Source organism: Capra hircus, chromosome 24 (genome assembly GCF_001704415.2).
Source record: "Capra hircus breed San Clemente chromosome 24, ASM170441v1, whole genome shotgun sequence".
NCBI lineage: Eukaryota > Metazoa > Chordata > Mammalia > Artiodactyla > Bovidae > Capra > Capra hircus.
The window spans coordinates 37,574,897-37,602,503 of NC_030831.1; the positions used below are offsets into that span (position 1 = coordinate 37,574,897).

A 27,607-nucleotide genomic window follows, 5' to 3' on the forward strand; every position below is an offset into this window, starting at 1 on the left:
AAAGAAAATACCACCCAAGCCGCTGGGATTATCATTTTAATCAAGAATCCTCACGAGTGCTGATCAGAGTCAGCCCACAGGACAGATGCTCTGCAGGCTCAAATGGGCTTCCAAAGGAGTCTGGAAAGCCCGCTTGGTTTATGTGGTCAGCCTGCTCTCCCACTTTTGTTTCTTTTTCAAACTTCCATGTTTCTCAGCTGCCTGCACTCGCATCAGCCCTGCTTCCCCATGAGAACACACAGGATCTCTTCTTGTATGCAGGTTCATTTGTGTTCTTCGGGAAATGAATGGCAAACAAGGCTTAAAACACATTGCTATGAGAATAACTTGAGGAATTTACTTTCAGTTGGAACATTCTAATGCTACATTTAAGTCTGTTACCAGATTTTATTTAACCAGTGAAATTTAAAATAAAATAAAAACTCAGAATTCTGAGATGACTGTCTTTCAGAGGTTGGATCTGCTTACTGCAATATAAGGGTTTCCCTTGTGGCTCAGCTGGTAAAGAATCCGCCTGTAATGCGGGAGACCTGGGTTCGATCCCTGGGTTGGGAAGTTCCCCTGGAGAAGGGAAAGGCTACCCACTCCAGTATTCTGGCCTGGAGAGTTCCATGGATCATACAGTCCATGGGGTCGCAAAGCGTCGGACACGACTGAGCGCCTTTCACTTCATTATAAAGCTCCCCTGCTGCTGCTGCTAAGTCACTTCAGTCGTGTCTGAATCTGTGTGACCCCATAGGCTCCCCTGTCCCTGGGATTCTAAGATGAATTAAAAAAAAAAAAGTTAAAAACTGCAGTACTGGTACCCAGTTATATCGGAGAAGGCAATGGCAACCCACTCCAGTACTCTTGCCTGGAAAACCCCATGGATGGAGGAGCCTGGTAGGCTGCAGTCCATGGGGTCGCAGAGTCGGACACGACTGAGTGACTTCACTTTCACGAATTGGAGAAGGAAATGGCAACCCACTCCAGTGTTCTTGCCTGGAGAATCCCAGGGACGGGGAGCCTGGTGGGCTGCCGTCTCTGGGGTTGCACAGAGTCGGACATGACTGAAGCGACTTAGCACCCAGTTACATCACACACATACAGAACTCAATTCCAAGATGGCAGGAGTAGTTGCACCCTTCACTGAAGGTAAAGCCTTATGTCAGCTTTACTGCTGCTGCTAAGTCAGTATTTACATTGAAACCATACAAGAAAACACAATACTGGCAACCTAGCATTCTTTCTCTAGTATTTTTAACTGAGTTAAACTCTGGAGCTAGTCCTTTGCAACCATTCAGTTCAGTCACTCAGTCATGTCCGACTCTTTGTGACCCCATGAATCACAGCACACCAGGCCTCCCTGTCCATCACCAACTCCCGGAGTTCACTCAGACTCACGTCCATCGAGTCCGTGATGCCATCCAGCCATCTCATCCTCTGTCGTCCCCTTCTCCTCCTGCCCCTAATCCCTCCCAACATCAGAGTCTTTTCCAATGAGTCACATTGCAAGTCACCTCTTCACATGAGGTGGCCAAAGTACTGGAGTTTCAGCTTTAGCATCATTCCTTCCAAAGAAATCCCAGGGCTGATCTCCTTTAGAATGGACTGGTTGGATCTCCTTGCAATCCAAGGGACTCTCAAGAGTCTTCTCCAACACCACAGTTCAAAACCATCAATTCTTCGGTGCTCTGCCTTCTTCACAGTCCAACTCTCACATCCATACATGACCACAGGAAACACCATAGCCTTGACTAGACGGACCTCAGTCGGCGAAGTATTGTCTCTGCTTTTGAATATGCGATCTAGGTTGGCCATAACTTTTCTTCCAAGGAGTAAGCATCTTTTAATTTCATGGCTGAAATCACCATCTGCAGTGATTTTGGAGCCCAAAAATATAAAATCTGACACTGTTTCCACTGTTCCCCCATCTATTTCCCATGAAGTGATGGGACCAGATGCCATGATCTTAGTTTTCTGAACGTTGAGCTTTAAGCGAACTTTTTTGCTCTCCTCTTTCACTTCCATCAAGAGGCTTTTTAGTTCCTCTTCACTTTCTGCCATAAGAGTGGTGTCATCTGCATATCTGAGGTTATTGATATTTCTCCTGGCAGTCTTGATTCCAGCTTGTGTTTCTTCCAGTCCAGCGTTTCTCATGATGTACTCTACATAGAAGTTAAATAAGCAGGGTGACAATATACAGCCTTGACGTACTCCTTTTCCTATTTGGAACCAGTCTGTTGTTCCATGTCCAGTTCTAACTGTTGCTTCCTGACCTGCATACAGATTTCTCAAGAGGCAAGTCAGGTGGTCTGGTATTCCCATGTCTCTCAGAATTTTCCACAGTTTATTGTGATCCACACAGTCAAAGGCTTTGGCATAGTCAATAAAGCAGAAACAGATGTTTTTCTGGAACTCTCTTGCTTTTTCCATGATCCAGTGGATGTTGGCAATTTGACCTCTGGTTCCTCTGCCTTTTCTAAAACCAGCTTGAACATCAGGGAGTTCACGTATTGCTGAAGCCTGGCTTGGAGAATTTTGAGCATTACTTTACTAGCATGTGAGATGAGTGCAACTGTGCAGTAGTTTGAGCATTCTTTGGCATTGCCTTTCTTTGGGATTGGAATGAAAACTGACCTTTTCCAGTCCTGTGGCCACTGCTGTTTCCAAATTTGCTAGCATATTGAGTTCAGCGCTTTCACAGCATCATCTTTCAAGATTTGAAATAGCTCAACTGGAATTCCATCACCTCCACTAGCTTTGTTTGTACTGATGCTTTCTAAGGCCCACTTGACTTCACATTCCAGGATGTCTGGCTCTAGATGAGAGATCACACCGTTGTAATTACCCGGGTTGTGAAGATCTTTTTTGTACAGTTCTTCTGTGTATTCTTGCCACCTCTTCTTAGTATCTTCTGCTTCTATTAGGTCCATACCATTTCTGTCCTTTACTGAGCCCATCTTTGCATGAAATGTTCCCTTGGTAGCTCTAATTTTCTTGAAGAGATCTCTAGTCTTTCCCATTCTGTTGTTTTCCTCTATTTCTTTGCATTGGTTGCTGAAGAAGGCTTTCTTATGTCTTCTTGCTATTCTTTGGAACTCTGCATTCAGATGCTTATATCTTTCCTTTTCTCCTTTGCTTTTCGCTTCTCTTCTTTTCACAGCTATTTGTAAGGCCTCCCCAGACAGCCATTTTGCTTTTTTGCATTTCTTTTCCATGGGGATGGTCTTGATCCCTGTCTCCTGTACAATGTCACGAACCTCCATCCACAGTTCATCAGGCACTCTGACTATCAGATCTAGTCCCTTAAATCTATTTCTCACTTCCACTGTATAATCATAAGGGATTTGATTTACATCATACCCGAATGGTCTAGTGGTTTTCCCTGCTTTCTTCAATTTAAGTTTGAATTGGGCAATAAGGAATTCATGATCTGAGCTACAGTCAGCTCCTGGTCTTGTTTTTGCTGACTGTATAGAGCTTCCCCATCTTTGGCTGCAAAGAATATAATCAACTGATTTCGGTGTTGACCATCTGGTGATGTCCATGTGTAGAGTCTTCTCTTGTGTTGTTGGAAGAGGGTGTTTGCTATGAGCAGTGCATTTTCTTGGCAAAACTCTATTAGCCTTTGCCCTGCTTCATTCTGCATTCCAAGGCCAAATTTGCCTGTTACCCCAGGTGTTTCTTGACTTCCTACTTTTGCATTCCAGTCCCCTATAATGAAAAGGACATCTTTTTTGGGTGTTAGTTCTACAAGGTCTTGTAGGTCTTCATAGAACCGTTCAACTTTAGCTTCTTCAGCATTACTGGTTGGGGCATAGACTTGGATAACTGTGATATTGAATGGTTTGCCTTGGAAACGAACAGAGATCAGTCTTATCTCTGATCTATACAACTTCTGTGTAGATAGATTTGCTTTATCCTGGTACTTTACAGATGAAGAAATAGAGGCTCAGAGGGAGCTAATTTTTTTAAGTGCCAAATCCATGTTCAAACCCCAATCCACTTACTGAAACCTCAAGATGTCTCCATAGTAACTTCTAGGACATAACACAATTTGGAATTCAAATTTGATGTGCTAAGTATTTTTAAAATCTCAAATAAAATAAATCTAAAAGAATAAGCTATCTAGGAATAAATGTAGCCGAGGAGGTGAATATTTGCATATTTAAAATCACAAAACATTGCTAAAAGAAGTCTAAAGTGACTGAAGTAAATAGAATAAATAAATAGAATTTAAAGTGACTAAAGTAAACAGCCTCGCGTTCATGGCTACAACACTGCTGAGATGTCAATACTACCCAAAGCCATCTATAGATTCAAATCAATCTTATCAAAACCCTAACAGACCTTTTTTTTTTTTTTTTTTTTTTTGCCGAAATAGAGTCTATCCTCAAATTGACATAGAATTGCAAGGGGCCAAAACAACCTTGAAGAAGAACAAAGTTCCTGATTCCAAATCTTGTTATAAAGCCATAGTAATCAACACTATGTGGTACTTGCATAAAGATAAACATACAGACCAACAGAATAGAAGCCGGCATCTAGAAACACACCCAAACATCTAAGGCCAATTGTTTTTGACAAGGGTGTCAATCCTATTCAATGGGGAAAGAACAGTCTCTTCAACACATGGTGTAGAGACAGCCCCAACTCCAGAGCATGTCTGTCTAACCACACTGTAGGTGTCTAATTCACACATACAGAAGACCTATTGTGTAAGATACTTCTTATAGAATAACTAGCTCAAAACAGATCAAAGACCTAAATATGGGAGGTAAAACCATGAAACTCAATGATTCTTAGATATAACACCAAAAACATGAGTAATGAGAGATAAATTGCGTTCCATCAAAATTTAAAACTTTTTCCCCTGCATGAAAGGACCTTATCAAAAAAGTGAAATGACAAACTACAGAATGGGAGAAAATACCTGCAAATCACATATCTAATAACAGTTTCATGTCCACAATATGTAAAGAACTTTTGTACAACTCGACAACATAAAGGCAACCCTATCCAAGTATCAGCAAAAGACCTGCACAAGTATGTCTGTGAAGATACACAAATGGCCAGTTAAGTACATGAAAGATGCTTACCATGGTTAATCATTAAATGCAAACAAAACTACAAAGAAATACCACTTCATACTTACCGATGGCCATTTTCAAAACACCAAACAGAAAAGCGCTGCGGATGCAGGAAAACCTCGCCAGTGTGCAGAGGGAGCAGCATTTCTGACCCGCCCTCCCCCCACTCCCCAACTCACCACATGATGCTGTGGCCATCTCCCCAGCCAAGACAACCAAACACGTCTCCCCCGTATCTGAGTGTCCCCTGGGAGCAAAATCCTTCCAGTTGAGAGCCATGGTTTATCTGGACGGCATATGGCCCTGTATTTATGCCCTGGTTCTGGTTAGGCACACAGCTTGGGCTCTGAATTTAGGCAGTCTTAAATGATGGCTCCCCTGCTTCCCTGACACGGAACCATCCTTGAGCTTCGGTCTGACCAGAGCCCCACACGACCCCTCCCCTCCACAGAGCTGGGGTCACAGCGGTGTCCACCAGGGAGGACTGTTTCCAGAGTTCAAGGAGTTCAGACTCCTGTGTAACTGAGCAGGACCCTGTAGGGCCTTCCAGGGACAGACCCCCTCCCCATAGCCTCTGCTGCAGCTCGTCTTTGAAGTGCCTAGATAACAGTGTCTGATGTTTCAACACAACACTTCCTGACTTGTTTTACAGATGCTAAAACCTCTACCAAATGGAAGAAATTAACCACTTGAGGCCCCTGAGCAGACAGCCCCCAGACCTACTGGAGCCTAAGGACTGACAATGTTAACCATGCTGTCACCACACCATCAGCCAATCAGAGAACTGTGCACCAGCTGGGGCACCCTTCCCTCTCCTTGCCTTTAAAGATGCTTTACCGAAAGCCACGGGGAGCTCAGGTGTTTTGAGCACAAGCTGCCCTGGACTGCCTGCTTGGCGCCCTGAATAAACACTGCCCTTTCCTTCACCACAACCTGGTGTCAGGAGACCGACTTTACTGTGTGTGGGTGAGCGGACCTAAGTTTGGTTCAGCAACAGCAGCACATGGAAACTGCTACTTAACAAGTACTAGTCTTCCTTTCTTAAGAAACAATGTACAGACGGTCCGCAACCTATAATGGTTTGGCTTGTGAATTTTTAACTTCACAATGGTTCATCTTACGACTTCTCAGCTTTATAATGGTGCAAAAGCAATATGCATTCAGCAGAAACCTTACTTTGCATTCCGAATTTTGATCTTTTCCCAGGCTAGGGATCTGCCTACTCTACGATCCTCTCCCGTGCTGGGCAGAGGCGGCCCAGCTGCCAGTCAGCCGCCCGGTCGCAAGGGCTGATGACGACACACTTACAGCCATCCTGCACCCAGCCCACCATTCTGTTCCTCACTTTCAGGACAGCAATCTGTCACATGAGACAGTCAGCACTTCACGACACAACAGGTTCTGTCAGTTGGTCCTGCCCACCTTTAGGCTAATGGAAGTGTTCTGAGCACGTTTAAGGTAGGCTGGGCTGTGATGCACGGCAGGCGAGGGGTATATTAAATGTATTTTCGATTTAGGATGTTTTCACCTTAGGATGAGTTCATCAGGATGTAACCCTATTCTTAAGTAGAGGAAGATCTGCATTGAAAAGAGCTGGGTCACTCAGGAGCCTAACAGATGATATCAGGCTGGGACCCCTGACGCCAAGGAGCCCACTACTCACTGAGGGACACAGCAAAGTCAACAAGTGACCTACGACTTAACTCCCACTCAGTCAACAGCTCTTCTTAGCTCTCACTTTAGCTTCCCAAACCATTTCCCGCTCCGTAAGGCCCACCCAAGAGCGGTCTACCCTGCAGCCTATTTGTGCAAATAGTATGTGAGTCTTGACTCAGAAATTCCAGCCCCAAAGAGCCAAACTAGGGCTGACCTGGGTCAGAAGAGCCCGAGAAGTGTAGGCAGAGGTCTTCAGGGAGAAAGGCTAGATCCAACTCCTCCCAGACCTGCACGCCCCACCCCCCGCCCTGCACCCTGCCCACCCTAGACTGGCCTCCCCAAGCAACGGGAAGACATCTTCCCCACATATCCCCTTCTTCCAAGTTTTGGTGTAAAACCACTTAGTCACCCTGACACATGACCTAACCATTTAATGTGAATGCTCTCCTTTAATCACTACTGAGGGGTAGAAAATAAGCCAATCCTATTTTTGTACCACTGTCCAGCACGGTATTAATTTTTTCTTCTTTAAATTTAGGTGTCACACAGGATAAAAGCCAATGTCACTACTATGCAGTCGCAACTCTCAAACAGCACAAAAGTAGCTGTGGTTCATTTCTCTCACTTGCCTCATCCACCAGGTTTGCTCTGAATGACTTCTGGTTCTTTTCGTAAACCTAACCTACCTTGAGGAGAAGGCAATGGCACCCCAATCCAGTACTCTTGCCTGGAAAATCCCATGGACGGAGGAGCCTGGTAGGCTGCAGTCCATGGGGTCGCGAAGAGTCAGACGTGACCGAGCAACTTCACTTTCACGCACTGGAGAAGGAAATGGCAACCCACCCCAGTGTTCCTGCCTGGAGAATCCCAGGGACGGGGGAGCCTGGTGGGCTGCGGTCTATGGGGTCGCACAGAGTCGGGCACGACTGAAGCGACTTAGCAGTAGCAGTAGCACCAACCTACCTTGAAGGGTAAAGATCTTCCACCATTGAGCATGAAGAGATGTATTTCAAGACTGAAAGCAATTTCAAAAGGATGAAGTGTTCCCAAACGTGTGAGAATGACAGCGTCACTGACATGCAGATACTGCCCCTGACTGCATGGGCTCTTCCTCACATTCCTTCACAGACGCACTGCTTGCAGGAGTATGAGCAGATTCTGTATCAGCCATTTGTAATGGAGTGCAAAATTAAGCACTTGAGGTAATTAGAGCTTATGGGTAAACTTTAGATCTTATTAATAACATATGCACCTGTTACTTAAACGTCAGCGTTTTTCATTATGAATAATGTGCACCAATGATCACCATCCACCAGTCCCACCTCGGTGGGCACTGGGGGCTGCTCTCATCCCAGGACAGTATGTACGTACATATCTATGCAGCAAGTTTCTCACACACACACACACACACACCCTCTCCCAGAACAGAACCACATTCCACCTCCCCACCCCACCATCTGGTTTCACAGAGACCTTGCCACAGGCATCAAGTTCCATACATTTTCCAGGAACACCAAAGCTGACTGTAAACCACTGCATGAGAGGTGACGGTTTCAACACTTCACGAATATGCACAGTTCATTTCTGAGGCTTGTATTTCTCTAACTTAAATTGAAAGGAGTATTAGGGAGGTTAAAGCTACAGCCTTGGCCATCATCAGAATGCCAAGCCCTTGTGTGGGAATGGATCTCACCTGGTTTCAGAGAGCCGCGATGCGTTCCAGTGCCACAATCCTAGTTAGAAGGTGACTTCTGCCGCATAAACAGTTAGACCAGCCTCTCTCACTGCCTCAATCACCTTTCAGTGACTCCTGCAGTGGAGAGGAGGGTTTTCCTCATGACTTGCAGCACAACAATTAAACAAACAAGAAAAAAAACAAGCACCAACCCATCAGCTTAGTTAACTGATGTCATGACTGTGGCCAGGAGGCCTCAGCTCCTATAACACAGACAGCCGCAGGTCCCCTGCGTTTCACTCTCAGGAATGCAGCCCCCAGGGATCTCAGAGGGAAGTCTCTCAGAACAGGAAGCACAAATTCACCACTTCCTCCTCTTCTTTTTGGAACCACCTGGGGACTGTAAGACAGCACGTGGCGATCAGGAGGCTGGGAGGCAGGGCCGTGGACTCCCAGGCAACCACCCAGCTCCGGCATCCCAGGCTGCAGCTGCAGAAGGCCCGGGGAAACCTGGAAGGGCCTTCCAGCTAGGCCAGTGCAAACACGACTCAAATTTCACGTCCTATTTGACTGTGCACTGTGCCTACCAGGGCCCCGGGGGAGTTTTCAGACATGTCAGGAGGGGCCATCCCTCTCAGGGCTCTGGATGGACCAAGAGAGCAGCTGCGGCCAGCGCCCCCTCCTCCCCCGGCCCGCCCTGGGGAACACAAGCTCCTTCAGAGAGAGAGAGGAGGATTCCCAAGAGCAACAGCGGGTCAGTGAAGCAGCGTTTGTAATGTTGGAAAACAAAGCCTGTTTGCCATATTCATCTGTTTAAAAGCAGCATATACTTGGACGTGCTGTTCAATGTTCGATTCTGAGGTGGGATCAAGCAGTGAACTTGGGGGACCAGGCACTCGCCCACACAGCACTTACACTGTAACGCTAAGGAGAGAGAGAGGCAAAGACAAAGACAACGCTAGACCGGGATAACTACTACGAAGGAGGTCAAAGGGTGCAGGGAGGAAGGAGTGGAGCGGGTGGCTTTAGGTGAAAGCCACACCTGAGAGACAAACAGCACAGCTAACCCGGGAGAGGGAGCACAGGTCTGCAGCCTCCTAACGTGCAGGGACGGACTTCGATCTACTCTCACAGGGCTCTGCGGCTGCTCTTCCTTTAGGCATTCTGCCAACCTTCAAACTACTGCGGAATCAAGGCCAGAGTCAAAAATAAGGTGACTCAGATGCTAAGTTATAAAACATTCAGGAAACCAGTGGAAATTTTAGCAGTCACAGACTCTGAACAAAAATCTCCAAGTGCAATCAAAAAATTGCTTCCTGAGAGTGGTTTTCTGATCTTCAGTGAAGACAGATGTGACTAAAAGCATCTTTTAAGAGGTTACAATAAAGAGGACACGCTGTTGACACAGAAGGTGTTACCTGATCAGCATTCCCTCTTGACACTTGTTCTTCTGGGCTGAACTGTGGCCTAGGGTAAGTCGGTGTTCGAACCCTCAACACATCACAACGCCACCTTATCTGGAAGCGGGATCTTTACAGAGGTTAACTGAGCTGAAATGCGGTTGTCAGGACAGGCCCTCAACGAATGACTGGCTCCCTTATGCAAAGGGGAGCCCTGGACATAGACAGACACACACAGACACGCACACCAGGGGAGAAGGCCGTGGGAACCTGAGGAAGAGATCACGGTGCCCTCATGGTGCCCGCCCACAAGAAACGCCGAGGCTGGTGCCTGACCAAGAGAGGCGGCCCTGGAGGACCCAGTCCTGCTGACACCGCGACCTCGGACCCGCGGCCTCCAGAGCTTTGAGATCGCACGCTTCTGGGCTTAAGTCCTCATTCGTGGCACTTTGTGATGGCAGCCCTAGCAAAGGAATCCACTCACCAGGTCAACAGGAAGAAACACAAGGGCAGTAACTGGCAAGCACAAAAAGCGTGGTTAGAGGAAGTGGAAGACGTCGTGCTTTTGAAAGATGAAAGAAGGATGCAGGAAAAAAAAAACAAGGAGGATCACACAGTCAGAAAGCGCTCATAAGTCCTCCTTGGTGGAGAGACGTCAGAAACCACGACAACTCTCAAGAAAATTTCCAAGTCAAAACCATGATTTTCCAAACTGAATGTTCCCACGGGTGCCTGCAGACAGGAGGGGCAGCACCCGCCTCCCGGCTCCAAGGGAGGCGGTCGACGGGAGGGGCCCTTGGCTTCCAGCAGCCCTTCCTGCATCTGCCCACCGGGAGGGCAGGCCCGAGGCAGGCAAGGGTCACAGGGACCCAGGCGAGGGGTCCGGAGCTCTGTCGGAAGCTGGGGGCCTGACACACACGCCAACACAACAACTAACTGCAGAGAAGACAAAGACGAACTGCTGAGGAAACAGGATCCTTGCACAGGCTTGGCTCTGAACCATATTCAGTCATGAAAACACAGACACCGAATATTGTGACAATAAACTATGATAGTTATGTTGGGAGGATGGAAGGAAATGTGTGTAAGGAGGGTTATACAGGAGATGACTCTTCACCTCGCACACCAGGAAGTCACTTTCTCTGAGAAAACCTCCAATCAGAAAAACCAAGCTATCAAGGTGCACACACACACACACACACGCACCCAAGTCCCACACAAAACAGGCAGAGGAGTTGAAAGGAGGTGCTTTCAGGAAGCAGTGATCAAGAGTGAGGAAGAGTAGTCAAAGCACTATTTGCATTTATAAACTACATATAAATATATACATACACACATATACTTTAAAATGTCTTAAGATGGAGAAATTTATTATGCGATGCAGCCTTATAAAAGAGAATCTTGTTTACCAGAATGCGATCTACTAGAGAAAAGAGAAATAAACACCAAGTGCTCAGGAGCACCATGAGGTTTTGTTTGGCTTTTAATTAGGAGAAGCTCTTTCCCAACTCTCAGCATCAGCCCTGGTGGTCCATTTGAGAGTTAGGTACTTTTCATTAACAAGACCAAACAAATGAACCAGGAAACTTAAATGTAGCAGAGCCCTATTATGTTATCCAGATGATTTGTGTGGGGTAGGGCAATGTCCTACCACAGAAACAAAAAGGCAAAAGTTGCTCAGTCACGTCTGACCCTTTGTAACCCCATGGGCTGTATGTGTCCCACCAGGCTCCTCTGTCCATGGCATTCTCCAGGCAAGAATACAGAAGTGGGTAGCCATTCCATCCTCGAGGGGATCTTCCCAACCAAGGGATCGAACCCAGGTCTCCCACATTGCAGGCAGATTCTTCACCATCTGAGCCACCTAGGAAGCCCTACACAGAAGCCCTTTCCCATTTGATGGCAAGGACATCAGCAAAAGATTCAGCCAGCATTTTACCAGGATGACATTCAGCAGTTGGGGGGGGGGAAAAAAGATCAGCTACCATAGCAATACAGGTATATTAGTATTTTTTCAACTAGCAGAGAATAAAATTACACATAGTTTTATAAATCTAAGTAAATTTTTTTATGAAAATGATGGAAGCTTGCAGAAAAATGTCAACTACTTAGAGACTAGTTAAAAAGCAGACAGCAATAGAATTTTCTTTTAATTAAGCATTCATCTGCAGTATATATACCAAGTACAGACGACAGCTCTACTTTGCAGATACAAAGACAAGGCTCTCCCTACAGGCCTGGACAACAAGATTCACATAGCCAGAGCAAAAATGACGGCAAAAATCCCAAGGCTTAAATTTGTAAATAGACATAGTACATAAAGTATATACAAAACTGCTGACTTACAAAAGCATATTTCCTATTTTGACACTAAAAAGATTAAAGTTTCTGGGTCAAGGAAGAAATTTGAAGCACAGGAAGCAATCATATTTCTGAGACATAAACATCTTTCAACCAAACATCACATTCTCGTGCTAAAAATACCAGCACAGAGGTCTCTCTGATTCTTCCTTGGCTCCCTTTGAACCCCTCCCCATCCAGCTTCACACAGAAGCAGACTTAACCCCCCGAAAAGACTGCAAGCTACTTCAGGGCAAGGGGGATGTTCTGCTGCCTTCCGGCCCTTTGCCTTCGTCTAGTCAGAGCTCCCAGTCCGCCACCCTGCCTCGGTCCTGGGGTGGATCGAGGCTCTGACACTTAACACACATCGTACTCAAAACCTGAGAACCAGCCAGCTGTATAGGGCATTGTTGTCTCCACATTATAGATGAGACAACTGAGTCAACTTAAGGCCAAAAGTGTATTTAAGAACGTGGAAATTCCTGAAGGTCTATGAATGTATTTGTTTAATGGGAAGTTCCCCTGTACTGAAGAGCTGATAAATCCCAAATCGTTAATTTATTCACAAGTAAGGAAAACACCGTTAAAACTCCATTAGAGAGAATCTTTCTGCCAATGGAATTGGCAAGTTGAGTCAAACGATACAGTGAAGAAAGCCCCAATTAAGAAACCCTCAAACTCGACAGCATTAGGGGTCTCAGCCGGCTGCCCCCACGGGAGGAGAGAGGCTGCAGTGTGGAGGAGACAGCTGGAAGCCCCATCCAGCTTGGCCACGTTGGACTCGGGGCCGAGCCCTTAAGTCCAGTCCCAGGTAACGGGGAGTCACAGAGGACACGCAAGTCGACAGTCCAGAGTACCTGGGAAGCTCCCTGAGGAAGGGAGCTTCTTGGATTCTGACAAACGGTGTCTCCAGAAGTTCAACTGAGCCCAGTTCTCCTTCTAGACACTAAACAGAATCAGCGTCCTGGGGGACTCAGCTGAGAACAATACTCGGCCAGCGTTTAGGGGCCGTGTTTTAAACGCTCCATTCCGACTCAGCCCAGCAATGCTCTCGTGCCGGGGTGGGGCAGGCAGAGGGACCAGGCATCACACAGTCCCACTGATTCCAGCACGGTCCCAGGCCCACGGCCTCTGGGGTTCTCTCCCTGGCACTTCTTGCCCTGGCACCGTTGGCTTTCAGACATAAATGGCTCAGAGAAACCCAAGGCGCCTACACAGCAAGTGCTAGCCTTCCAGCAACTGATAGACGCTGACATTAAGAATTAGTTCTCCAGTGTTACCTAATCAAGTCAAAACAAAGCCCGAAAACTGGCTCCAGCCTGTTGAGCAGACACAGGTGAATTCTTACAGTCCTTGGGCAGAGCGGTGGTGATGCAGTGAGGGCGGCACCGCCCCCTGCACAGCTGCCAGCCTTTGGCAAAGCTCTTCCAGCCTCACCATCTTTACCTAGAAAATGGGAGTGCTATCTCCACCTCCCAGAGTCGTCGTGACTCTTGAGATAACTTGTGTGAACCACAAGGCCTTGACCTAAGAAAGTGTTCAATCATGTAACTGCAATGCTGATGACAAGGTCTTACAAACATCAAGCACCTCCTAGGAACATGGAGTGTTCCTCAAAGCAGACATCAGCACCATTCTGCAGACGGAGAGCCTCAGTGGAGGGAGCAGCTATCTTTTAAAGACCCCCAAATTCAAATTCTTACTTTTCAAATAACATTACTTAGGCAAGTTTTTTGAACTGGCTGAGCCAGGTCAACAAAAGATCAGTTCTTTCTCATAAAGCACTGGTTTAATACACGTTTTTAGTTATAAAATGGAAATCTTCTCTCTTAAATGATGCTTCCCTAAATAAGTCCTGCTTCTGTGTAGTTCTTATGTAAAAAGACGTTATGATTATTTTTTTGTTCAGTCGCTAAGTCGTGTCTGACTCTTTGCAACCCCATGGACTCTAGCACGCCAGGCTTCCTGTCCTCCACTATCTCCCAGAGTCTGCTCAAGTTCATGTCCATTGGGTTGGTTATGGCTATTAATGTTACTCAAAATTCATCCAAAAATGTTGAAAGTTTAAAAGAAATATGTAGGTAGATTCTTTGGAAGTTTTACAAAGGAAAACATAATTACACGTAGACTCCTGATGAGGCAAAACTATATTCACACAGAATCTTGAAACAAAATTTATGTCCCCTAGGGGTCTCCTCTAAGCCCAAGCACTCCTTGACTCACGCTGGTTCGGAAAAGACATCAGTTTACGAGGGTCACAGGTCTATGACCGCCCCCATCAGAGGAAGTACCACTTCATACCAGGGAGCAGCAATTCAGAGTACGTAATTCACATGAACGGTCTGATGGTTTCACTGTCTCCCAGTTGATAACCATACAAAATCATACAATAAAATTAACGGATGAGTTTATATTGAAGAGCTTCTACCTTTCAAGGGCCTTTCAGAATGAATGAAACCACACGTCTCTAGTACAGCAGGACACACCTAGCTTATCAGAAGCAAAAAATGTCACATCACCACTAAATGAAGAGATGAGAACCATCCTGACCACCGCACACTGCCTCTGCTTATTCAGAGGCAGAAGAAAGGCTCTCAGGTAGATTTCAATTCCAGATTAACTGATGAACTTCTTTATAATTATGATCCTTTTTCTATAAAAAGGAAAACATCTTAGTAAAGATTGGAAAACATCTTACTAAAGATTGAAAAACAGGATAATATCACCCCTTCCATTAAGTTTCAGAAATAGGCAAATGCAGACACTCAGCCACTGAAGATGTTACTTGGTGCCACACACCCGTCTTCCTTCCTGCAAGAAAGTCACTAGTCCCAGCTTCAGAGTTTCTGAAAGAGGTTTTCCCTGCCCTCAGCATCTCCTCTTCATCTACAATTACTTAATCATACTCACCAAAACCAAGTCACTTCTAAACCTAGGTACTGGTACCTCTTCTCTTTGAAATATTACTGTCTTTAATCATGTTTCTTAAACTTTTCAAATCCATGTTCCTTTGCACTCCCTGTAATGTTACATAAAATATACAACAACTAAATTAACAAATGACCAAAAAAGGTAAAAATCAAGACAACTGGAGAGAGCGCAACAGGTGCCTTCAGTTACTAGGTGTGCACCACCACCTGAGCACCCTGGATCTGACTCCTTCCATACATCAACCCATTAAGACCTGTCCCTTCCTCCCTCTCCCCTTCACAGAGACTTGTAAACCTACAGATCTTGTCCCCATGACCGGTCCCCAACGGTGCCCCTGTTTAAAGGTTCCTTCCCTCTTCAAACTGTCTTTTCACTAGAATACAACAAGCCTTTACATCTGGCTTCTTATTCCATCCAACAGTCCACCTCTCCTCTACTCCCTTTGGTTCACTATTTACAGAGCAAAGGGGGCAGATTGGCCACAGGGAGTGTCTGAAAACTAAGGCAACAGTTGTTATTTCCTCTGACCCTGGTGAGCAGCTAGAGGAAAGCCATAGATGACTTGAGAGCAAACACAAAGCAGCCTAGGACAAACGAAAAAGCAACTGTATCACCACATGCAAAGGGCGTGCCTCCCTGCAGCTGATGTTAATCAAGGGAAGTGCGCCTAGAGGATTAAATGTTCAGGCAGGTGGAGATGGTTGGGAGGAAATTGAGAGAGGAGAAATTCAGATTTGCTAAAACAGGCGAGAAGAACCATTCTAGATTCTTCAGTAGGAAAGATGGAAAAAATGCTAGAAGCTGAAAACAATTTAGAATTTACAAACCACTCTGAATTTTGCTTATACTCTCAAAGTGTTAGTCTCTCAGTCGTGTCCAACTCTCTGTGACCCCATGGACTGCAGGCCCTGAGGCAGCTCTGTCCATGAGATTTCCAGGCAAGAAGACTGGAGTGGGTTGGCATTCCCTTCTCCAGGGGACCTTCCTGACACAGGGATCGAACCTGGGTCTCCCGTATTGCAGGCAGATTCTTATACTCTGCCTGGTTGAAACAAAAATCAGTTGATGCAGTTCAGACGAACTTTATTACGAAACAATCAAGGGAACTGGTACAGAAAATAAATGAGGATATGAAATGAAATAAAGCCAACAGACTGAGTTACTGTTCATAAGATTAATGACGGAAGACTTTATCTAAACTGTTCACATATGCCAACAAAGTCAGATAAAGACAATCCACCAGCTACCAGGGCAAGGCGAGCAGTGCTTTCCTGGGAGCCAATGCTTCTCCTCCGAAGAAGCAGGGAAGTCTTATTTGGATAGTTCATGTTGAAAATATGCAGATACACTGCAGATACACACAACACTGCATAATAAGTTCTAAATGCAAACATGACAAAAACTGGCCACACATTCCAAATGGCTTTTTAAAAGATCACCTTCTAGTCCCAGCCCCTGAACTTGTATGTAGTCTCTCAAATCATATATTTGATATAAATAGTCTAAAAATAATTGTAAACCCTCCCCCGCCCCCCTGGAAAGTTCAGTTGGTAAAGAATCTGTCTGCGATGCAGGAGACCCTAGTTCGATTCCTGGGTTGGGAAGATCTGCTGGAGAAGGGATAGGCTACCCACTCCAGTATTCTTGGGCTTCCCTTGTGGGCTCAGCTGGTAAAGAATCTGCCTGCAATGTAGGACACCCGGGTTTGACCCCTGGGTTGGGAAGATCCTCTGGAGAAGGGAATGGCTACCCACTCCAGTATTCTGGCCTGGAGAATTCCATGGACTATTCAGTCCATGGGGCCGAAAAGAGGTGGACATGACTAAGCGACTTTCACTTTCCACCTAACAGCCATATAAACCCCTCCCTGGGGTTTGGCCACACCCTTCTGGTACGACCCGAGATGAAGGCAGGGAAAGGGGCTGATGCTATGGCCAAGGAGCCTCGCTTTACCGGGTGAATGCATTCTGGCTCCTTTCTTCATTTCTTTGTAGCAGTCTAACTGACAAACAGCATCATAGAAATTTAGCACTTAAAGTCTTTAAAGGAAAAAAGATTTTAAACTATAATCAGCGAAGCAAACAAGATTGTACAATATAATTTATCATCATTTAATTCCAAAGGTCACACTATGGGGCTTTATCTTGCATCGCAGCACCATTTATCTCCTAACGGATTTTCTTTTCCTTCTTCCCTCTAGAGGGAATGGATACTTAGGAGCCGAATCCCCCAGTCCTAGGGTTCCAGAGCAGGCCAGACCACCTGGACCCAGCTTCCTGCTGCCAAGGACTCACAGAGATCCCAAGCAACTCTCTCCACTTTCACCCTGGACTATAGGACAGGACACATGTGAAGTGTCTAGCTGGAGTGACAGAGTGTAACTAAAAGACTCAAGCCCAAGGCAGGGAAGGTTGATTCCCCAAATCACCGCTATTAGCCAGCAAAGCCACCAAAATGACTTAAATACTTTATTACTCAGATAAAGTCATAAAGCATCCTGCTCCAGCCTGTAGTAACTATCCTCAAAGTTGTTGTAAGACAGCATTTATATAGGATTCTGCCTGCCAATGCACGAGACATAAGAAAAGCGGGTTCAATCCCTGCATCGGAAAGTACCCCTGGAGGGGGGCATGGCAACCTATTACAGCATTCTTGCCTGGAGACTCCATATGGACAGAGAAGCCTGGTGGGCTATAGCCCATGGAGTCACAGAGTCGGACACAACTGAGCGTGCACACACTGCCAACAGAAGGTGCTGCATACCAGCCCGTGTGTCGTTTCATCATAAAGAAGGCAACTGATACGTCAGAGGACTCTGGAGCCAGAAGGAAAACAACTTACTTCTAAATGAAGAGAAATAGCACAGACCAAAACAGGCTTTCAAAATAAAGGCCCCAAACCACTGCCCAGTGATAGATGGGCAGCTCAATGTGGGCACACACGTACACACAGAGTGGGGTCGGATCAAAAGGATTTAAATTAAAGGTGGGCAGACTTGTTTGAAGGGGCACTTCCTGACAGGTTGCTAAGCACCCACGCGAGGCAGCTGAATCCACCTCCTAACTAGACAAAGCTTCCAGCTGGGTGTCACCGCTGCCACCTATGAGGAAATGCGTGTGGATGAAGCAGCATAGCTGCCAACACAGAGAACCAAGCTATCTCTAAGCTCAAGTTAATATGTAAACACTGAAAAGTGCTCACTGTAAGGCACATCAGTTCACTGAACACCTCCAGCGGAGTGGGGGCTTCCCTGGAGGCTCAGCAGTGAAGAACCCACCTGCAATTCAGGAGACATAGGTTGGATCCCTGGGTCAGGAAGATTCCCTGGAGGAGAAAATGGCAACCCACTCCAGTATTCTTGCCTGGGAAACCCCATAGACAGAGGATCCTGGGAGGCTACAGTCCATGGGCTCGCACAGAGTCCGACACGACTGAGTGGCTAAGCCACCACTACCACCTCCAGTGAGTGGCATGGCCCGGACTGTGCATCCAGGGCTCACAATTCAGGAGAGCTGAATTCATTCAGGAAGTCCCACCAGCTCTGGAGTCACTGTTACAGACACACTGTCCGCTTCTTCCTACCTTCATTCTACAGACCTCCACGGAGATGCTTCTAGAAGCTAGCCTTACCCTGGGAGCTGGCAGCTACCAGAGTCTGGCCTTCTAGGACACAGTCTAGCATAGGAGAGAGAGGGTGCAGTCAGTAATCCAAACGTGGCAATCCCCAGTGACGAGCACCTTTCGCAGCCACAAGCACAACGGAGTAACCACACAGAGCCCAGCCGATCCTAATCATCTGCTTCTCACCAGTGTCTTTACTGTAGTGTCAGATGGCTTTCCAATGCTCCCACTTCCAGTCCCTTCAAAACAAAGCTTCTCTAGTTGGTTCTCAACATCGTCATCAACTACAACAGAACCTACCAGTCTCATTTCTAGCATTCTTTGGCTTTCACTATCCACCCCTGGGCCTGGTGGTGCTTCAATCTGCACATCACCCCCAACTGCACTTTGAAACTGGAGGGAATCCGCCAGCCACACGGTACAATGCCCTTCCACCCCTGGCCTGGGGGTTTTTCACACTCGTGCCCAGGATGGCCTGAGGCTGCCGCCCCTTCAGCAGAGATGATGCTGCGCTAGGGGGCCCTTCCCCTGCTGCTCCCACCTCTGCTGTACCTGCCGCCCTTTCCAGTGTTACCGCAGCTGAGAACAATCAACATCAGACCATCAACATATAAGCCATCAGGGGCCCCTAAACAATTCCTAAATACTTCAAAATCTATCTCAGGACTGGCTACGTGTTGTCAAAGCTTTAGGAACTAGCCAGGGCAAGTTTCAATAACCAGTAACACTCACGAGCATCCGCACTGGGCAAAGAGCTTCAATTAGGCCTGGCCTGACACCAAGGCAAGGGGCACTTTTTCAATGTGGGGGCGGAGGGGGCACTTTTTCAATGCGGGGGCGGGGGGGGCACTTTTTCAATCGTGCATTTTTAAATGAACCTAGCGGTTTGCTAAGTTAATTCTTAACATTTCCGAACTGTCCGAGTTCCAGCACTTTCTGAAAGGGAGGCTGATCTTTCTGGTAAAGGTTTTCCTAAGTGTGTCTTCCAGGCCACATCCCCACAGTCTCCATCTACCCGGGCGACGGGAGAGGCGGAGACCCGCCGGGGTCAGGAGGCAAGAGAGAAAACCTCAGCATCCCTTGCACACTGTCGACGCAAACGGGGATGTGGCGCGGGGAGGGAGTCGGGAGGGGGAGGAGAACTACTCACACTCGGGATCCGGTCCACAGCCCGGAGGCGGAGAAGCTTGGAGAACGAACGGCCGCAGAGAAATAACAGCAACTTCCCGGCCGCGCCGCGATCACGTGCCGGGCCCCCTCCCCCAGGCCCGGGGGCGGGATGGAGACGCGGCCTCCGGCGGCGCTTCCCTCGCCGGGACCCGCGCGGCAGAGCGTCTCCGGGACCGCAGCTCCGCCTCCGTGCCGCAGGGCCGGGCGAGGGGGCCCGGAGTCACCCTCCGCTCGCGCGCCGGGGGCGCCGAATTTCTCCGCGTCTGCCCGCCCGCAGGGGGCGCAGGCAGGGGGCTCGGCCTGTAGCCGAGCTGAAGACGCCCCTCCCCACCACCCACCTCACCGCGCGGAGGACCTGGCCCCGCGACCCCGCTTACCTGCGGCGACTCCGCTCCCGGCCCGCGCCGGCGCCCGGAGGGCAGGCGGCGGCCGGACGGCTTCGTTGAGGACCCGCCGGGCTGGGCGCGCTCGCGGGCGGCCGAGGGGGCGGGGCCGGCCAGGGGCGCGCGCGGAGCCCGGGAGCCCGCCGCCGCCGCCGCTGCCTCGAGAGCCGCCTGGGCCGCAGCCGAGCCGGGCGGCCCTCATGAATGGGACGCGGCGGCGGGGCGGCGGAGCAGCGGCGGCGGGCGGGCAGGCGGGCGACTCGCAGGCCCCGCCCCGCCACGTGACGCCGCCGCTCCACCGCCCCCTCCCGGCCACGCGCCGCCCTCCCGCCCGCGGCCCCGCGAGCCTCCCACCTCCTGCGCGCTCGGCGGGCCCTGGCCTCTGGCCGGCGTGGGGCCATCCTAACGTTATCTTTCTATAATAGTGTCTCCTGGTCTCTATGGCAACCCTGCAGCGCGTCACGAGCATCTTAGAGCCCAACTGCCCAAAAAGAATAAATAGAAAAGGGGCTTCCCAGGTGGCTAAGTGGTAAAGAACCCGCCTGCCAGTGCAGGAGGGACAGTATCCCTGGATCTGCAAGGTCCCCTAGAGAAGGAAGTGGAACCTCACTCCAGCATTCTTGCCTGGAGACTCCCATGGATAGTCCAGGGGGTTGTAAAAGAGTCCTATGCGACTGAACACAGTAAAAGGCAAAAAAGATACAAGGCATCAGTATTTCATAATCCACTTTCGATCACCAGTAGCACATCTGTTTGATTACTTCCCCGCGCCCCGTCCCCATCCTATTACACATCCCCCTTTGAAAATAAACATTTAAACGAATGGATTGCTCGGGCTGGATATTATTGTTGCACACTGGCTTTTGTTTCTTCGCTGCCTATGTCCTCACTGAAAGTTATGAATGGAAGTACATGTGTTCCTTCCAAATTCCATTAACTTCCCAGTACGCGTCCTGTGGATGACAACTTATACAGCTTTGAGGATACTGAAAAGTAGGGCATTTATATAAAGCTCCTCCCGAGCCCAGTCGCAGCTCAGTCTCTTCCCACCGATGGAGTGTGGGCTGACAGGGCTAGGACCAGGGAACCAGCTCCCTGTCTCAGGGCCCCTGGGTGGCCTCTGCAGAAGGAACCAGACAACCACTTCCTCCTCCAAGTTCCTTCTGCCTTTCTCAAGCATTCAGCCAAGCTTTGCCCCATCCTTAACCAGGGCCCTACAGAAACGCAGGTGGTTTCCTTGGCCCAAGGACTCTAGAGTTTCCCTTTTGGGTGCCAGGCTTCACAAGTGGATAAAAATTTTCAAAGACAAAGACTGGACGTTTCCCTTTGTATTTCACCGTTTTACTCTGCTCTGGAGAAATGAACTTAAAATGAGGAAAATAATTGGACCCTTACTTTCTATGTTAATAGAAGGAGAACAGGAATGCCTTTCTCCTGGGATTGTCTTGAGAATCACACACCATTACACTTAAAGCAGGCTTCCCTGGTGGCTCAGTGGTAAAGAACCCGCCTGCCAATGCAGGAGAGGCAGCTTTGACCCTCAACTTGGGAAGATCTCCTGGAGAAGGAAATGGCAACCCACTAATGTATTTTTCCCTGGGAAATCCCATGAACTAGAGTTGCCTGGCAGGCTACCAGTCCATGAGGTTGCAAAGAGTCAGGACTTAGCAACTGAGCATACAAGGCATAGTAAAGTGCCTAATTTAGCTTAGTGTGGGACCTGAGTATTCTGTTACTTGTTGGCTTTTCTCCTCCCCACAGCACCCCCCCCCCCTTAGATTTTTCCATTCTCACTGCCTTGGGAAAGAGCTTGGGAAGAAACTATTGTCAGGCCTCCTTCCTTTCATCATTCAGGAAGCCCTACACATCCTCCCTCTCTCCAAACTACCTGAGATTGGATCCCTTATCTGAGTGACAGGTTCAAGCGTTTACCATTTCCTCATTCTCTGATATTTACCTACATTACGCCACTACATAAGCAAAACAGAGACTCATGAAACATCTGTTGCGTGATATGCCTTCACTTCCTGCCTATGACTTCTCTGGTGGCTCAGTCGGTGAAGAATCTGCCCACAGTGCAGGAGACCGGGTTCAGGAAGATCCCCTGGAGAAGGGAATGGCAACCCACTCCAGCATTCTTGCCTGGAGAGTTCCATGGAGCCTAGTGAGCTACAGTCCATAGGATTGCAAAGATTTGGACACTACTGAGTTACTAACACTTAATTTCCTGCCCCTAACATCTAAGAAGAGTGCTGGGAGCCTCCATTCCCTCCGAGTCCACTGGAATGCAGGAGAAAAGAAGCACTTCCTTCAGGTGTCCTAGCCCCACTCCCTCCCTCACCCGGCCATTGTCCCCTGCCCCAACTCTGGACCACCCCTCCCTGCGAGTGGGCTCAGGGAGCTGGAAGCATCGGGGTTGGGGAGAAGAAGGAGCAGGAGCCGGCTTTCTTGTCCCCACCTCAGGCCATCAAGTTATCTCCCAGCTTGTCTGCCCAGCCAAGCTGGAAAGAAGAAACTCTGCTTTTTCACCTCTTCACAGCCTTGCTCTCACTCCTCCTCCACCCCTGATACTACTCATGCCAGGTCACCAACAAACTTTTGGTTGCCAAATTCTGTGTACCCTTTCAGACCCTCCCTCACAGCCTCAAAAGTAAGATAATACTGAGTACGATTTCCTCCTGGAAACTCCTGCATCCTCGCATCCTCGCTCTAGCCAGAATCCTGAGGGCCCCATGGCCACGTTCAGAGAGTTTAGACACCTCCACCAGCCTGGCCCACTGTGACGTCAATGCAGGTCCATTGCACTTGTTTCTTCAAACCTGCTCCTCCGGAATCTCCTATCATGGCTAGTTGCACCATCATCCACGTAGTCATCCTTGCCAGAAACCTAGGAGGCGGTCTTGTGTCCTTCCTTTCCCCTCCACGTCCACCACGTTTTGTCGTTTCTACTCTCCAAAGCTCTCTGCGGAGCGACTGTGTTGACGGCCTTCAGTCACCACCCCAGCTGCACAACAGAAGACCTCACCTTCCAGCCATCAGGCCCTCTCCCACAGCATCTCTGAGGAATACCTGAGGGACATATTCCAGCTGGTCTCCCTGCCCTCTGTTCCTCAACTTCTAAGCACCCTTCATCTTGAATCACAGATGAGAGCCGGGCACCAGTTATTGGCAGTCCACTGCCTAGAGGAAAAAGCCCAGGTTCTGCCGCATAGCATCTAGGGCATGCTTCTCCTTTCCTGCTCCTTCTAGCTGGTATGCTTTAGCCATCCCTTCTGCAGTAGGCTAGCTTTTAAAACATGAATGTTCATTTTTCTTCATGCATTGCCCCCTCTCCCCCCTCTGCCCTCCCCCACCCATAAGAATGCACCCAGACATGCTGCTTGTCTCAGGGAACTTCTGGAAAGCAGAAGTTGCCTGCAGACCTTGCCTTCCTGTCCCTGATTTCCACAATCTAAACTCATTGAGGAAGCAATCTAAGTCAGGAGAGAGAGGGCTGGTGAGAAGGGGGTCTCGTTGAGGGATTCTGGAAGAGGGAAAGATGGTCACTAGGATGAGGATCTAGTCTCCGCAGCCCAGAGTTGGAAGGCAGGGGGTCCTATGCCCTTCCCTGGCAGCTCTCGGGGGAGGGGATTCAGTCACAGAGGAATAACCTTATTGCTCCCAGTTTATGCATCTCTTCTGTGAGAACACAGACTAGTTAGCATTTTCTGAGCCATCACTGCCGAGCTTTCTAGTAGTTCTAACTACAAGCCTCTGAAGCAGCTGCTATTGTTAACGCCAGTTTATTGAAGAGGGACTGAAGGCACAGAGAGGTTGACTGACTTGCCTTAGGCCCCACAGCCAGTAAGCTGAGACCCTGACCTTCACCCCAGGCCTGCTTGATGCTTGATGCCCCAAACCATAGTTTCAACCACCTTCCCGCCAACTTCTGTCTGGTGCCTCTACTGTCCTACCCCAGTCTGCAGCCTTTTTCTTGTGTCACTAGTCCACCTTGCACAGATCACAACTACAGTGCTTAATCCACACACAGTAGGTGTTCAACAAATATTTGATGAAAGCTAAAAGAGGATTTCCATTTCTAGTTATATGCTTGGCTGAGTATCTGACTAACTCTTCCACTGAAAACAACAACAAGAATACTGGGTAAAATATTAAAAGATATATTCTAGAAGGGATCCAAAAACTGGCAAGAAGTTAAATAGTCCTAGGAGAGCGCATGAAGGCCAGAACTCAGAGCAGTAAGCAAAGGCCAAAGTCAGCTTTTGCCTGGAAGGTATTTGCTGAATTGAGTGAATCTGAATATTGGTTTTTGCAGCTTTGGGAGTCTTGAGGGGCAGAAGTAAAACCAGAGGGTCTGCTTTAAGCAGCGAGTTTAATGGCAGACCTAATAAAGGAGGGATCCCAAGTGCAAAATCATAGAATGAGGAAAAAATATATATTTAAACCCACCCAGAAACCTCACTAAAATTGGTCATAGATTGAGCCACAGAGCAGGTCTCAAAAATCTGGAAAATTTCCTATCATTCAGAGCATATTCTCTGACTACAATGCAATTAAGTCAAGAATCAGTTTAAAAAAAAAAAACTAGAAAAATCCATTTGTTTGAGTCAAAGAACAAATCCATATGAAAATGTAAGTGTTTAAATACTCTGTATCAAATATCGTGTGGTAGGTTGCAGTCCATGGGGTCGCTAAGAGTAGGCAAGACTGAGCAGCTTCACTTTCATTTTTCACTTTCATGCATTGGAGAAGGAAATGGCAACCCACGCCAGTGTTCTTGCCTGGAGAATCCCAGGGACGGGGGAGCCTGGTGGGCTGCCGTCTATGGGGTCACACAGAGTCGGACACGACTGAAGCGACTTAGCAGCAGCAGTGAAAACTTGAGAGAGAAAGCTAAATAAGTAGTTAAAGTGAAATTTATAGACCTAAAAGCTTATAGTAGAAAATAGCTTTAAATGTAAAGAGCAAAAAAGTTAGAAACGGGACACAAAATATAGCTCAATAAAGCAGTAGAAAGGAAGATAAAATAAAAAAGCTGAAAATATACAATAGAAAGGACCAGTTAAGCCAAACACTGGATTTGTGAGAGACTAACACGTTTTATAGACTTCCCAGATGGCTCAGTGGCAAAGAATCTGACTGCCAAGCAGAAGTGGGTTTGATTCCTGGGAGGAAGAAGTGGAAAACTATTCCAGTATTCTTGCCTGGAGAATGCCATGGACAGAGAAGCCTGGCAGGCTACAGTCCAGAGGGTCTCAGAGTCAGACACAACTTAGCAACTAAACCATCACACAACACATTTTACAAACCTCTGGTTAAAACTGATTGAGGGAAAAAGAAAAGGTACCAACAATGCGAGGAACAAACTGTATTCCTATATAGTTTATAATCACACATGACACAGAAAGTGAGGACAAATTTGTGAACATTTCTATGCCAATTAATTTGAAAACTTAGATGAAGCGGGAAAAATCCAAGAATTATGTTAATAAAACTGAAATCGAAAACCAGAAGGGGCTCATAACCATTCAAGTAGTTGAATCTATTGTTAAATTTTCTTCAAAGAAAAACCCAGGCTGAAACAGTTTTACCAGTGACTTCTACTGAACATTCAAGGAATAAATAATTCCAGCCTCTCACAAGCTATTCTAGAGTATGGAAAAAGACGGATTATTTCTCAAATCATAAGATGAGGCTGGCATATCTTTATACCAAAATCTGATGAGGAGAGTGTGAGAAACAAAATGTCAGGTCAACCTCATGCATAAATATAGACAGAAAAGTCACAGGTGAAATTTCAGCAATTTGAATCCAGCAAGACAATAATTATAACCAAATTGATTTACACAAGAATATAAGGTTAATTTCAAATTAGAATAATCAATTAATGTAATTTACCACATTAAAACATTAAAGGAGAAAAGTCATATAATGATCTCAGTGGATGCAGACAAATTCTTTCATAAAATTCAATATCCAGGACTTCCCTGGATGTCTAGTGGTTAAGACACTCCAGGCTTCCACTTCAGGGGGCACAGGTTTGATCCCTGATCAAGGAACTAAGATCCCAAGTGCCTCTTGGTGTGGCCAAATTAAATACAAAAATAAATAAGAAAAGTAGAAACCTTCAATATCCATTCAGATGAAATTCTTTGAAAACTAGGAATATTTTCCTTGATAAAAGACATTTACGAAAACCTACAGCAAACATTATAGGTACCATTCCCTTTAAAACGAGCAACATAAGTGTGTTGCCATCTCCACTTCTATTCAGTATTGTACTTAAGGTCCTAAATAGTGGAGTAGGAAAGAAAAAGAAAATATATATATTAGATTGGAAAGGAAGAAATTACAATGACAGTATATATAGGAAATTCAAAAGCATATGTACACAGCCTGCTGAGATGAATGAGAGCTTGGTGATGTTTCTGGCTACAAAAGTTAACATACAAAGACCATTAGCATCTGTATATACGGTCAATAAAGAGAAATGAAACTTTTTGAAAGATGCCATACAATGTTTGCTATATTTACCTTAGACTCCTTAAGCTTTCATATTTCTATACTACTGACCATTCTTTATCAAAATCAGCATTTAAGTACAGACTATTTCTTCAGGCCTTTAATTCCTTACCAAAGCTCCTGGATCCAGTACAACTTGTACTAAATAAATTTGCATGCTTTTCTCCTGTGAGTCTGTCTTTGCCGGTTTAATTTTCAGACCCAGCCAGGAACCCTAGAGGGTCAAGGAGGACGTTTCCCTTCTCTACAGTGTCAATAAACAAGATACTTAGGAATGAATCTAACAAAGTATGTGTAAGACTTCTACAGAGAGAATTACAAAATTTCATTGAAAGGCTATTGAAGAAGACCCAATTAGAAAAATATATTCTTGGAGAGAAAAGACCCAATCTCATAAAAATATTAATTCTTCATAAATTGATCTATAGCTTCAGTGCATTTCAATTTGAGATCCCAACAGAAATCTCTTCTTCAGGAGGCCCTTAAAGAACATAGGACTTCCCTGGTGGTCCAGTGGTGAAGAATCTGCCTGCCAATGCAGGGGACAAGGGTTTGATCCCTGGTCTGGAAAGATCCCACATGCCATGGGGCAATGAAACCAGTTTACCACAATTACTGAACCCGTGCTCTAGAACCCAAGAGCCCCAGCTACTGAGCCAATGCACCCAAGAGCCCACGCTCTGCAACAAGAAGCCCCCACATGCAGAAGCTGGTGCCCTGCAATTAGAAAAACCTGGGTGCAGCAATGAAGACCCAGTGCAGCCAAAAATAAGAGTTCCCACAAATCAATCAAACAACAACAGCAACACAGAGGGAGGAATTACCCATCTATATATA

At 47.0% G+C, this 27,607-nt stretch overlaps 1 protein-coding gene across 3 annotated transcripts in view; it reads right to left on the reverse strand.

Annotated features, from left to right (window-relative positions):
- The window catches only part of LPIN2 (lipin 2), a 96,243-nt gene that overhangs the window by 58,381 nt on the left and 10,255 nt on the right, over nucleotides 1-27,607 (reverse strand). The window contains exon 1 of one of the 3 annotated variants that reach the window (XM_018039476.1): nucleotides 20,243-20,355. The exons of 1 other annotated variant lie outside the window; for it this stretch is intronic. The gene's annotated coding sequence lies outside the window, so the exon portion shown is untranslated. Of the gene's footprint in view, nucleotides 1-19,845; nucleotides 20,037-20,242; nucleotides 20,356-27,607 lie in introns of those variants that run through there. One more of the 3 variants, XM_013974287.2, reaches the window with a different exon arrangement.